General features: G+C 37.7%; 1 protein-coding gene across 2 annotated transcripts in view; it reads left to right on the top strand.

Moving 5' to 3' along the window:
* lingo1a (leucine rich repeat and Ig domain containing 1a) overlaps nt 1-14021 on the top strand; it is a 170863-nt gene that overhangs the window by 44187 nt on the left and 112655 nt on the right. The gene's annotated exons all lie outside the window — the stretch shown is intronic.

Here is a 14021-nt window from a genome sequence, read left to right as displayed (position 1 = left end):
ACGAAGAAAAATACAAAGTACATCCCGGACGAGCCCCCAATTTACGTACACAAATTGGGGCGTAACAAATTTTACAATTATTTGAAAAATTTCGTCTAGCACCCATTGGCTACTCTTTCTGTCTCCATGCCCCTGCATAGTATCAACTGACTCAGAAGCAGACAAAAAAACTTCTGATATGCTGTTGAAGATAATTTTGTAGTATAAGTATCATCCAGAGAAGGTGTTTATTAAGAAATACTAGAAATGTAATTTTGGCCTAAATTTTCTTTTTAAATGTCCTCCGTCCTCATAAAAATCCCACATGTACATGTTAAAAACACCAAAAACACAATTTTTATCAAAGCGGGTCTTAAAGTTGATAAAGAATATTTCAGTGATCAAGAGAACTCCTTAACTACAGATCATTTGTAATTCAGCATCTGTATAATGTTACATATTTTTTAAACTTTAGCATAATTTAGATTTTAAACCCTTCTTGATAACATCAGAAATATATTTTTTTCTATGAATTTCTTGATCCTAAGGAGTTGGAACAAACTCCAAAACTAAACATTCAGCACTTTTGTTAGCACTACAAATACAGTTTGCATCAAATATTATTGACATTTTAGGCTTCCTAAACTTTAACTAGCTGTGCCAGAGTTGAGAAAATTTGCTGATGGATTTCTATTGCTTCACAATTGATCAGATCAAACGGCGGAAATCTGACATTTATAAAAGCTCAGAGGATCTGGGGAAATTTGGAAATTGCCTCAACATGAAGCAATAAGACAGGCTTTCAGAGCCTGTGAGGATCCATCCAACTGTAACTGCAGTGTAACTTAGCTTGTGAAGCAGAAAAAAAAGGAAAAAGATGAAAGCAAGATAGTTAGCATCAGTGACATCACAGCAGAGAGGGAATTGCGTCAGCGTCTTCAAACAGTCTTCATAAAATACCAAAGGAGGTCTGACTGCCGGTTCTTGTGATAACAGAGTGAGCCCCTGAGAATATGTTGACAGCCTAATCAAAGTTTTTCACATTTTTGCCCCACAAAGCTTCTTGGTATGCATTTGCACTTTAAAACAAATAAGAAAAGAGCATTCCTGCTGGTAGGCACAATGGAAAGTAATTACTAGTCTCAATGAGCATTATTTAAGGAAGTCAAACGGTACTGTGAAAGAAGCAGCAAAACCATTAATTAGGAGGAGATTTGCAGACTCCAAAACCAACATTAAAAAGTTGAGGGAGCTGTTTTGACTATGCAAAACTCATGTGAAAGTCTTACATCCTTCATTTGGTTCGTTCTGCTTTTAGACTGAACTATGACAGAACTGTCACAGCTACAGAAGCTGCTCATTTATACCTGTGTGTGATCATAATTGAGCCCCTTTTCCAAAAGAAATTGAATAAAGGAGGTCATATTCATACTCCAAACTCAACTCAACAGTTTTATGACTTGGATTCTTTTTAATTTGCATTGTGAGCTTCTTTGTTTTTATTGAAAGGTCACTGTATTCACTCTCTTTGGTCCATGACTGTTGCTGGACAGTCCGTCGGAATTCATACTGCTGAATGACAAAGAGTGCTTAAAGTTTTATGGGAGTTTGCCCGTCCAATCTGCATGTATAAGCATTGGATCTTGTCCCTCAATGTGCCCTGTGGGAGATTCTGTGGGAATATAGGCCTTGCAAAGGACACTACTAGCACTTTAGTCACAATTACCCTTACGGGTGGACACGGGCTGTCTGTGGTGCGAAAAAAGGGAAAACCTGTACAGGCCATGGAGGTGGCTTGAACACAATTTTAGGATTGCAGGCCACTTGGTGAGCCTGTAGAGCCAACATATTTGTATCTACGGGCATGCTGTGGGTGACGGGTCTTAGCAAACCCCTAAGGGTAAGTAAAGGTGAAGTAAGTGACTCATCATTTGAACGGCCTGTTAGTGCTGTTCAAGTGATGAATGTGCACTTCTTGCTTGCAGCCTGACTCTTAAGAATTAAGAAATGAGAAAATCAGAGTTTAGTTTGTCGTGGCCTTCTACGGGACTTAAGGGGCTAGTAAGTAATCAGTAAAGGGCCAGTATCCACACCTCACTAATGACTAGAGACTACAGAATCACCAGTACGTCATAAGTGCGTTCAACTTACATAATTTTTACAAATACTTCACAATACACATACCACTAAGACGAAAATACACAAGTCTCAAGGGAACTGCAAGAAACACCCTTCAAACCTGTCAACAACTCTCCTAGGGACCGGACAACCCAAAAAATCCCAGCACTTTTACAGGTTAACCCTTCGTACAATATCATGTGACTTTGGCATAAGTGTTTCTGCTACCAGAGAAGAAGTTTGGTTTATATAATTGGCAGCAGGTTGAACTCATTCCTAATGCATGTTGGACTCCAGCAGAATTATGGGAGTCCAAATTGGGGACAGCAGAATTTCATAAGATGATGTTGTTCTGTCGGCGTCATCAAACCTAGACCTTCATAGTGGACGGGGAATGGTTCGTAGTCAGTTATGAATTAGTTGGGAGGAATGAGAATTATGACTGAGAGAATTAGTCTGAAGCCGTGGTTCTCAATTGGAAAAAGGAGGTTTGCCCTTTCTAGGTGGGTGGAGAGCTATTTAATCCAGGGGAGGAGTTTAGGGGGTCTTATCCATGAATGAGGGAAGGACGGAGCATGAGATTGACAGGAAGTTAAGTGCAGCAGATGCAGTTATGTGCTTGTTGAATCAGTGCATTGTTGAAAAGAAGGAGCTGACCCAAAAGGCAACGCTCTCAATGTAGTGCTCATATCCTCACCTATAGTCATGAGCTTTGAGTCCTGACCGACAGGATAAGGTCAAGGATGCAAGTGGCTAAAACGAATTCCCACTGCATGGTGGCTAGACCATCTCTAACAAGTAGGGTAAGAAGCTTTGTCACCCAGGAGGAACTTGGAATAGAGCCACTTCTCCTCCACACATAGAGACTGGTTAAGGTGGTTCAGTCGTCTCTTTCAGATGGCTTCCTTGGGTGTTCTGGGTATGTCACCGGGTAAGACCCAGGACCCAGTCCTGGACAGCCTCAGACTTGCCACTGGGCATCTTTTCTTTGGCTAATGCAGCACTGTGGATAAATGTGAGAAAATGAATACATGGATAATTATTCTTTTAAGAAAACTTGTCAAGGAATATGTTTTGTGACAGAATTATATGTCTTTTTGCTTTAGCCCACCACTCTAGAAGATGAATATTTTTCAGACCAATCAGCATAAAGTTGGGTTTATTTCACATTCCCCTAATTAGTTTTAAAAAGAGGTTCTGCTATATCAATTAATTGGGATACACTTTTTGAGATAGATACTATTTTTATAGAGATGGTATGGGATGTAGGGAGATACCACAAATGTTCTTCCCCCAAAACTGTGTCGCTAAGAAAAGGAGAGACACAACTTCAACATGAATCAATAGGAATGGCTTCATTTTTTTATATAAAGCCAAGCAGCTCCACCTTCTGCTTTTTCAGCACCTCCAACAAAGACACAGCAAAAAATAAATAAATAAAAAAAGAAATGCCATTGTCCTAATAAGCTTATCAAGTCTGGCATCAGCAGCATTCACACTGCTGCCTCAGCACACAGCAGTGTGAAAAAGGACACTGCCCGCCACCAAGTCATATAACATCCCCAGCGTGGCTTTGCAAAGCCTGTCTGCAGTACATAAACCAACGGAAAAAAAAAACACAAAATTGACATTGATGTCATTTTGTGTTTTGTAAGCATCTTTATTTTTAGCTTCATGCCCGTTGTGTTCTCTATTATGTTACCCTACCTGTATTCATAATGCTGACAGTTTTCAGATGGGTTTGAAATCTGAAGGGCTCAATAAAGAAATAAAAAAGATTATCCTAATACTTGACCAATTCATCACTTAAATTTATATAGGAATTTTTCTCGCTAGTTTTTCTCTGGAAAACTCAGGGGGACATTGTCAAACCCAACAATAGTTCTTTTGTTCTACTTAAAAAAATATCTGCGAGCTGAACTCCGAGCCTTGGTGTTCGTTTCCACTTCTCACATGTGTAGTGATAAAATATAGTACTGCAAAACTTCCGCAGACCATCTTGCTGGATTTTTTTTTTTCTTTTCTTGTATCCTTATTTAACCAGGAAACTTGGCTAAGAGCATAGTTTTGTTTACAGAAATGCCCCATGGGAGCTGTTGCAAGAATTTGTAGCACTACACACAGAAGCACTCTAGGAAATGACTGGTGAAACTGCAGATGACGGCTAAGCCATTCCGTTTCATTACTTACGATTGTTGAGTGTTCATTTAACAAAATTAGTTGGCTCACCATTTGTGCTCTTTTTTTAATGTTTTTTTTTCTTTTTCTTGGTAAGAGCTCAAATGCAGATCCAAGCTTCAAACCAAGTCTAGCTGATTTTCTTATCCTTTACATAAATGGTGCCACCTCCCATTACCTCCACTCTTTCACTCCTGTATTCCCATAATGCAGTGGTGGTGGCAAATATCCTGTCAAGATGTAATGTTTCCGAAGCCTTTAGCTGCAGTTTGACAATTGATGCTTCCAATTCATTCAGTCCAATGAGCTGGCAGCTTCGACAGCACCTAGGGTAATTATTTAAGGCAGAGATTGTGGAACTTGCTAAAAATATCCCTTTCTCCTTCCTGCAGGAGCTCCCTCAAGCTTTGAAAACAAGACAGGAGAAACGGAAGGAAAGTGAGGCTCTGTCGAGGTTTAACTCGTTCTTTAATAGCCTATTTTTCTGCATTTTTGAGAGGAATCTGCTGCAAATGATGTGAAGGAGTTATTTGGCTTGATTGCAGTATTATGAACCTTTGTTGTTGACAATATTATATCAAGGATCATCAGCGTTTCACCTTGTCTTTGTTTGTCCTGCCTCACAGGAAGGTCAGGGTATCAAGTCAACTGTGTAACAGCATGCTGTGTGTTATATGGCTTTCATTCTTCTTAGGGCATCCAAGCTTGGCGAGTATCTATGACTTTGAATGGTTTGGACACAGCATACAGTGGGGACTGAGAGCGGAGAATATTTTATTGAGATGACACAAACTCCTTTAAGGTCATTCAAAGGTTCAAACTGTTGAGATCCAAGCAAAAAAGAAAAAAAAAGGTTCAGCTTTCCATAAGAAATGAACTTGTTCATGGTTTCAGCGTTGAGATTTATTCAAATACTGACATTATCCAATGGTTTGATAGGCTTAGAGATTGTTACCTTAGCAACAATAACTAAGGCCTATTTTTTTATTACAGAAAAGCCTCAATGTTTCATAATGACAAGAAAAAAGGCTTTTATTTCCATACCGTATTTTGGGGGACATGAATATTAAAATATGATTAGTAGTTTTATGCACCCCAGAATTATTTATTTATTTTTTTTAATAATGAGCTTTAAAGTAGCAGTTTTTATATATGACCGTCATAAAAAGGTCGATACAAGTGAAGCTTGTTGATTTGATGCTTGGTGCAGCTGTACTCTTTTTTTCCTACAGCATTCAAAATTAAATATGAGCATAAAAAACAGGACAAGAACTAAAGACAAAATTTCCTATTTCTTTAAAGTGATTCTGTTTAATTTTCAAGAATAAGTTCCCTTTGCAAAAAGTAGTACATTCTAAGTTTACTTAATGAAGTATACCTAAGAGTAGCAAATATTCTATAGACCAGGAGTCCCCAAACTACGGCCCGCCTCCACATTTGGCCCTGCCCCCTAAACACTATTAGAGATACAGGATTTTTTTTTTCTTTTTTTTCTTTTTCTCAGTCTGGCCTTCTGCAGTCTGTGCTCCCATCCAGTTATGTGTGGCTTTCTGGAAAACTTTAAATGTTTGAGTTTAGACACATCATGCGGTTTTTATTCTTCTCTTGTTAGCCTACAAACTGACCCCGCCACGTGTAAAAGCAGTTTTTCTCGAACTCATCAGACTCAGATGAGATCAGGTCTAAATATTTGCAGAGTTCTACAAAAAAGCATTGGTAAACACATTTCCACATTTGTTTTGAGGTTATGAAGAGATTTTACTGGTAGACTATCTGTCTATGACCCATGGAGAAAATCCCCTGCTGCTCCGTGTGTGCCCAGTGAGGGGAAGGAGGGAGGGGGAGTTAGTTGCAGAGGTGGGGAACACAGTGAGTAATTTTGCCTGTGACGTGCACCCATATAGAGGCTGACCATACAGGTGCCTTGGGTTTTGGGGTTGTCACACATGGAGGTCGTAGACAGGTGCTAAAAGAGGCCATTCCATGATTACCTTAAGCCTTTCAGAGTAAACTATATCCATATATATATATATGATCATATATTACCTTTGGAACACTGAAAAACAAATTATTTATGAAATATGAGTCATTTTTGTGGACAGTTTTAATACCCAGAAGTAAAACGACTCAATCTCTGAGGCACCGCCTTTCACTCCTTGTCGGTTCCGTCCATTTCACGAGGTCATCTTTGAGCCTGCCCATAGACCTCCCCGAGCCTCCTCAGCGTGCCTGCGCGTGCCCGCTGTTCGCACTTTTAAACAACTTCCCAACTATTTTTAAAGATGGATATGCAGATTGTGGAGCCTCACACTTTTGACCCGCAATCCGATCCGGAAGACACATTGAGTAGTTGTATTTACACACAAGGAAAATGTCACTTCATGTGGTATCCCTCATAAAACGTTTTATGTTGTTATCATGCATCCACACACATTCACAGTAAACAAAATAATACAAGAGCGTCTATACATGCGTAAAAGTTGTAGCGTTAGCTTGTGCATTATATGCTCACGGTACACTGCATGGCCTCTTCATCCGGTTTGATTGTAGGAATGGTGCCGGCTCTGAGATTTAGTTTCCTGGCCAATTCACGTTGATACATCACAAGATTTTCAAAAATCATTACAGCACACATCATCCATGAAGTGGCGGTGACAGACAAAGAGTTGCTGGTGTGTCTATAGCGCGCTCCCAAAGATAAAATCCAACTACTTCTGATGTGCTGGCTCTTCTTTTGGAAGTTTAATCAAACACCTAAACCTCTCTCAGCCAAATGAGCTACAAGGTGAGCCAATTGTTCTAACTAGGGCTGTCAGATTTGTCGCGTTAAAAACGCATTAATCTGACATGTGCTTGACGCCGACAATTTTTTTGACGCATTAATCGCGGACTTTCTCATACGTGCCTTTCCATACCGCGCGCGCGGGCGTCCCCCCTTTAACTCACAGGCTGCTCTCACTAGATCACGGGCGGCTCTCCAACCTCCGAGCTGCGAGCTAAAACAGGCCCGGCGCTAGGACCTGGAGAGCTCCTGCACCCTAACCCGGCTCCGGTTCGCGTCCAGTACCACTAGTGATGGGTCGGTCGCGAACGAAACGGCTCTTTGAACCGGCTCTTTGAAGTGAACGACGGGAGCCGGCTCCTCGCTGGGAGCCGGAAGCCGTGTCTTTTCTCTCTCACTCCCTTTTTTTCTCCGCATGTCGCACGTGATTGGTCAATATGTGTTTGTGCCGTGAGTGTTGCACTGAGCAGAGGAGGGGCAGCACTGACAGCAGCAACTGACAGCAGCAACAACAGGAGCAAAGCACACACGGAGGGAAAGCCTCTCTCTCACTATCTCTATTTCATTTATTACTGTAGTTCAGCAGAGGAGGAAAAGATTTGGTCCTGACAAAAAATGAACATGAAAGTGTTATGGAAATTTTATTTTTGATGTTTTTTATTTTATTTTACTAAACGTTGATTGAAGTTTTGAATTTAAAATGCCCTTCACTTGAACTTGGGCTTTTGTTAGGCATTTTATGTTACAGCCTTTTATTGTTAAGAAAGTTGATCTCAATAAAATGTTACAAAATAAAGTATTTCTGATGAAAACTATTAATTTTACTATTCTTGTTTTCATAATTAATGTAGAACTGCTAAATTCCACGAACCACACATTTTTTTCCTTAAAAAAAGGCCACATGTAAATTTGCGATTAATCGCGAGTTAACTCCAGACAAAATGCGATTAATCGCGATTACAAATTTTAATCGCCTGACAGCTCTAGTTCTAACATTACAACACTTTGCTGATGATCACCATATGCTCCGCAGAGAAAGTGGGCACATGTTCATTGTAGTCTGGGGGCGGAGTTTGAAGTTGATTCTTCCTGGAAGAGGCGGTTCACATCATGCTGGCGTCAGCATGATAGGACTGACTCGTTTTCGTGGGTACGGGAGAGGCTGCTGCTGAGAGCGCAGGTTTTTAGAGGAGTACTTTTATATCCCTGAACGGATCAAAATCCCGCTTTGGGGTTCTTTATAGAGAGAAATGAACAGCATAATGCACCTAAACTTCTCAAAAAGTAGAATTTTCATGTTATGGCTCCTTTAAAGTAGCAGAAGTGCATTGAGTGACCTATAATTTAAAAATTTCGCACGCTTTTCACAGATTTGCCCACGTTTTACCTGGAGACAGCCCAGTTCCACTAATAAGAGCAGTTGGGACTAAAGCCACGTTAACCCTGGGCTCGGCAACACGCATTCTAGTGGCCATGTGCAATGAAATGTCTAAGTAATGCACATTTCTGGCTCGTGCATTAAAAACTCTCATATTCATGCATGTGATGCGTTGTGAAGCCCGTTTCGGGGCTCTAACGCACAGCCATCTAATACACATTGAAAGTAACGAGTTTCCCTTTGACCAATAAGGGACTCGGATTTTGTAGTGGCATATGGATGCCGTCCTTTTTAATTAATGGAAGTACCTACCATTTGAAAATTGATTTTTGAGGAGAAATTACTGATTGTTGTTTGTTCCTGGACGTAATTATGACACCAAGTCTTTCATAATTTAGAATAGAGCTGTGAAAGAAAAGCGCTGGAACAAGATCAATAAGATTTGGACCACTTCCACATTTTGTACAAAGCCTCCTCCAACCGTAGGTACATGCGCTAGTATCGGGTAGTGATGTCCAGTCTGAACCCCATATGATCAAAAAACAAAAAAAAAAAAAACAACTCAGATAAAACATTCATACAAAACTGTAAACATTTCATTAGGTGGATCTCATTTCTGAGTATTACCTTATGTACTCTGAAAGTACTCCTTGTGAATTTTATGTTGTTTTTCCTATATTAAGCTACAGTATGTCTTTGGTTCAACCTGTTCTGACTTTTTATTATTTTTACAGCTTGCCTTGATTATGGAAATGAAGGTGCATAATTCTGCTGGATAGGGTAATCATCACATATTGTGCAAAATTGATATATATTTGAGGAATCTAAATGTATCTAAAATTTAAACATAAGGTATGAAGTACTTTTATATTAAAGCTCAAAGTATGCAGTGATTGTATTAGAAAGAAACATGTTTAATCACCTTTTTTTAAAGTACTTATTAGAAAGAAAAAAAAGAAAGTTCTTTTGAGAAAATGAGAATATTCATAGCTATTTTGGACTTTAAAGCTTCACAAGGTTTAATAGTACTGTCTGCCTCAGACGGTTGGCTATTTGTGGGAGAATAGTAATTTTCATCACCTTTTCTTTCATATATAGGGTTTGCATGAATGGTAAAGAGCACCTTTTCTTTTCCACTCGCTCCCTCCTTCTGCCGGTGATTATATTTGCTCACACATGAAGCATCAATTATTAGTGAACAGGAAATAAGTTCAGACTTCAGACAGGAAGCAGTAAATTTGGGACATCGTTCTTCTCTGGTAAACAAACTAGAGGAGAAAAAATAAGCAGCTCTTGGTCATTTGCATCTGTTAAAGCGATCCAGTTTTGGCAGGTTGCTGCTGAAAACACACGAGAAGGCAAAGATTAGTTCCTCATCTCTGAAAGTGGATCGTCTACACAACATATTATACCGCTGATCACTTCTTGATCATTTCTTTGAGGTAAATTAAAAAAATAATAATGGTTTCATTTAATGGCAGCCATTAGGCAACACTTGAGGGATGACAGTGTCATAATTAAGGGCAACAGGGTAGCTCCTAATTTAAAAAGCTTTAATTGCAGTGAGGACCCTATAGCTCAATCTCATTTTTGTTCTTTCTTCAGTCAGTCATGACAGGTACTTCTTTTCTTAATAACAATAACTGCCTTTTTGTAACCATATTTCTTTTAAACATATTCAGAATTAAGTATCAACTGACATGCTTTTTCAATTTAATCAAATATTGGGCTATTGCTTTACTGATAAAGAACAGCGAAAATTTTTTAAAAAGTTGCAAAAACCATCAACTTCAGCACTTCTCCAAAGAAAAAAACTAAACAATGGCAGGGACATTGGCTTTCTTGAATGCTTAAATATATGAATACACATAATTATATTCACTGTTTTGATAAACTATGTAGAAATCATGTATATATTTTTGTTGTCCTGTCGTTTTTATACGGAAGGTTTTCTGTTCTATCATATTCTGAATTTTTTAAAACCTTTGAATTTTCATCCAGAAATTCGATGGAAATAAATGTGATGGAAAAAAAAATGATGAAAAAAAAATCAGATTGAAAAAAGCCTCACCTTTTCTGTCTCAGTAGAACAAATAGTCAGTCTAGGAGCATTTGATTGGCTGGCTATTGGTGTGCTCTTAGATCGACTAGTTATTCTAGTGAGACAGAAAAGAAGAGGATTTCTCCATCTAAAATTTTTCCATTGAATTTCTGGGCCATTGAAAATCAATGGTTAAAAAAAGTCAGAAAGGAAATTCAAAGGTTTTGAAAATTCAGAATATGATGGAACAGGAAAACTTCCATATCATTACAATACATTTCAGTAGCTCTTCCAGCAAAGTCATTTCCCTATTTTCTCAAACTTTAACCTCACATCAATATAAATGCTCCACATCTTCTGTCCTTTAGACAGATAGATAGATAATTCCAGTATATTTAACATTTTATAAAAAGTAGCTATGACAATGAACACTTAGATTTGAGTTTCAACCTTTTTGTCCATTAAATAAGCTCACCTGGGTTGCCCTTGTGCTTCTCAGTTCAGCTGTTGCCTGGAAATGACAGTAACTTCTGGATATTTTAATCTCTCACACTGTCAACGTTCCTCTATGTCACCTAATGCTCTATTACTCATCCCTACTACTGTCCCAGTGTTTTTAAAATAATGGCACAAGAACAAGTTTTACTCATTAATATTAACAATCAGATTTTTTTTTTTTTTTTTACAAATCATTGCAGATGTGTAAATGTGCTAATAGGTCAAAGGGGAAAAGACACTTTCTTGAAATGCTAACCAGCTCATGTACTGCTAGGAGATATGATGTTGGGATCAATAGTGAATAAATAATAATAATAAGCACAATGAAGAACATGAAGAAAAAATGTAAATAAAGGAACATTTTGTAAGAGAATTCTGATAGCATTTAATAAAAAAATAAAAAAAATCCTGAAAATAAAAGGCAAATATGTGAGGTGCATTCACAGTTATAGCAATTATTAGGGGGGAAAAAAGCCCACATTCCAGAACCATCTTCTCTTCCTCATTGTCTCCTTGCCCTTCACCCCTCCCTTCCTAATGCAGTAATTATGCAGTCTTATGGCCTGGGGAAAATACCATTTTCTGAGTTTAAATGTCTAAAGTGATCAGTTTCTGCTTTAAATTCTCCTAGCAGTCTCAGTCACCTTTTTAAATCAGCAGACTTTTATGAAAACTCTAAGTTGAAATGTGAATCTTTGTATTGAGCTCTGTATTTTGTGGAATTAATAAGATTCTTCTTCAGGTGGAGGAATCAAGCAGTAATATGAAACCAACAATAGCATTTGCTTTATTTCTCTAATGCTATCATTAAACTCATTTATTTAAAAACCAACTCTAATAATTTGCAAAGAAATGCTGTTTATTTCTTGTTATGCCGATATTTCTCTGCCTTTGCTTTCCCTAGTGGCGGAATTGCACATTACGGCCATTTCTTTAGATAACTAAAAATCACCACAGGAATGGGCTACAGACTTGCTTTTTCCCCCAACGTTCTTATATATTTTTTTCTCTTTATGACTGGGCCATCTGGACCATTTGGTGGGCCGGATGCGGCCCGCGTATGTTTGACATCCCTGCCATAAACGGAGAACTCAATGGGTCATCAAAGGAGGATGGGGTTCTTCTGCCCCAACTGTCCTGCTTGCAACACATAGACAAATTTCTAGTGAACTCCTGGTGCTCTGCAGAAACTGTGACCTACAAAACAACGCAAGTTTTTGTTTTTGTTTTATTTTGGCTAAAAACTACAATAATCAAAATAAAAAGATCACTGGGAAAATGTTTACAATAGATCAAAATATGTTTGGAGTTGGATAACTACCACCTGAACCAACACGCTTCAGCATAAATAAGTAAAAAAAAAAAAAAGTACTTTTATTTCAACAACAAGCAGTTGCTTAAAATGCGATTGTTCCACAAAAACAGTGTCTTGTAGCAAAGAGCTGAATTTTAAATTGCTTTTCCACTGTTTCTCCTGTAAAGCGTATTCTATTACACCTTTGGAAAAGACTGTGGGGTGAATACAAAACTCGGGTGACTCTGCACTTCAATTTCTGCAGCCTTTCATGCATTAAGTCCTGAATGAACACCCCCACCACCATCACTACCCTCCAGCCAATGCACAGGCTATAGCATGTTTTAGCCAACTCTGTAATCATTACAAAATACACGGGATCAAATCAGAAAGAATTAGTGCAACTCTAAAGCAATCCTCTTTCTGACATCTGTTTTATAAAGTGATGTTGATTTGTTGAAATTAAATTAGTTTCATGAAAGTTAATGGGGCATTTTGGGCAGAAAGGTGTCCAAAGAGAGACACTAATAATGAAAGAAACCGAGAAACTAATAAAGGAAAAAAAACTCTGCAGTGATTTGATTTGATTTGTTTATTTTGTTCCATTAATGAGGAGAGCATTACATTAACATATTCGATACACATTGAAAGTCCACATATCTTCATGACAGGAAAGGAGCAGTGAGAAGAATATAATTCTTATTTCCTTTCTGCCCCTATATTACATCTTAAAAAGAAAAAAAACAAAAGGAACAATCCTAGATGGCTTTTAGTGCCTGTCTCCACATACTAGTTCTACATTACATATTTCTTAAGTTTTCTCTTTACAAATATTTTTTTTAAATAATATTGTACAAGTACAACTATTCAAAATGTCCTGTTGAGCATTCCAAACTTACACCCAAACAAAAGAAAAGCATGTCTGCTTTAAAGTACTGCGAGCAACTGGAAACTTAAAATCATATTTCCTCCTGTGATTTTTATCTTCTGAGGTGAGAACAAATCTCTCTGTTTTTAGCTTTAAGCATCCCTAATAAAGTTTGCTGTTTTACTAAGTCCTCAAATTTCAACAATCTTGACTCCTCAAATAAAGCATTTGTATGTTCTCTGTATCCAACTTTATGAATTATTTAAATAACTTGTTTTCTGCTGTAAGTATAATGGTGTTAAATGAGTTTTATATATACTACCCCACGCTTCAACACAGTAAGTGAAATTGAACAATATAACATTTCCAACACATGACAGGATAAGTCATACTTGTTATTCAAAACAATTTTAGCCACTTTACTTTTAATATATGATATCTGCAGCTTCCAAGACAAATTTTTGTCCAAAATTAACCCAAGAAATCTGTGCTCAGAAACTTTTTCAACTGTTACTCCATCAATTGATAGTTTTACTTCCTCCTGTTTTTTATTAGTAAAAACAATAAAGTTTGTCTTTTCTAAATTCAATGAAAGCTTATTATTGTTAAACCAATATTTAAGTTTGATCATTTCAATTTCAATATTTTGTAGTAAGTGACTTAAATTTTTTCCTGAACAAAACGTGGTTGTATCATCAGCAAATAGAACAAGTCTCAATGCATTTGAGACTTCAGAAATATCATTTATATACAAAAAAAATAATAGGACCCAGTATTGATCCCTGTGGAATACCAGAAATCAACTTAAATAGGCTGTAGATCTTCATTTTAGATACCAGTTACCACCAAAGCATCAGTCCGATGTAGTAGATGGAATTTCATGTG

The sequence above is a fragment of the Oryzias melastigma genome, linkage group LG6 (genome assembly GCF_002922805.2).
Source record: "Oryzias melastigma strain HK-1 linkage group LG6, ASM292280v2, whole genome shotgun sequence".
In the NCBI taxonomy this organism is placed as follows: domain Eukaryota; kingdom Metazoa; phylum Chordata; class Actinopteri; order Beloniformes; family Adrianichthyidae; genus Oryzias; species Oryzias melastigma.
Note: the sequence above shows the minus strand (reverse complement) of the source record. Positions and strands in the feature narration are given on the sequence as shown.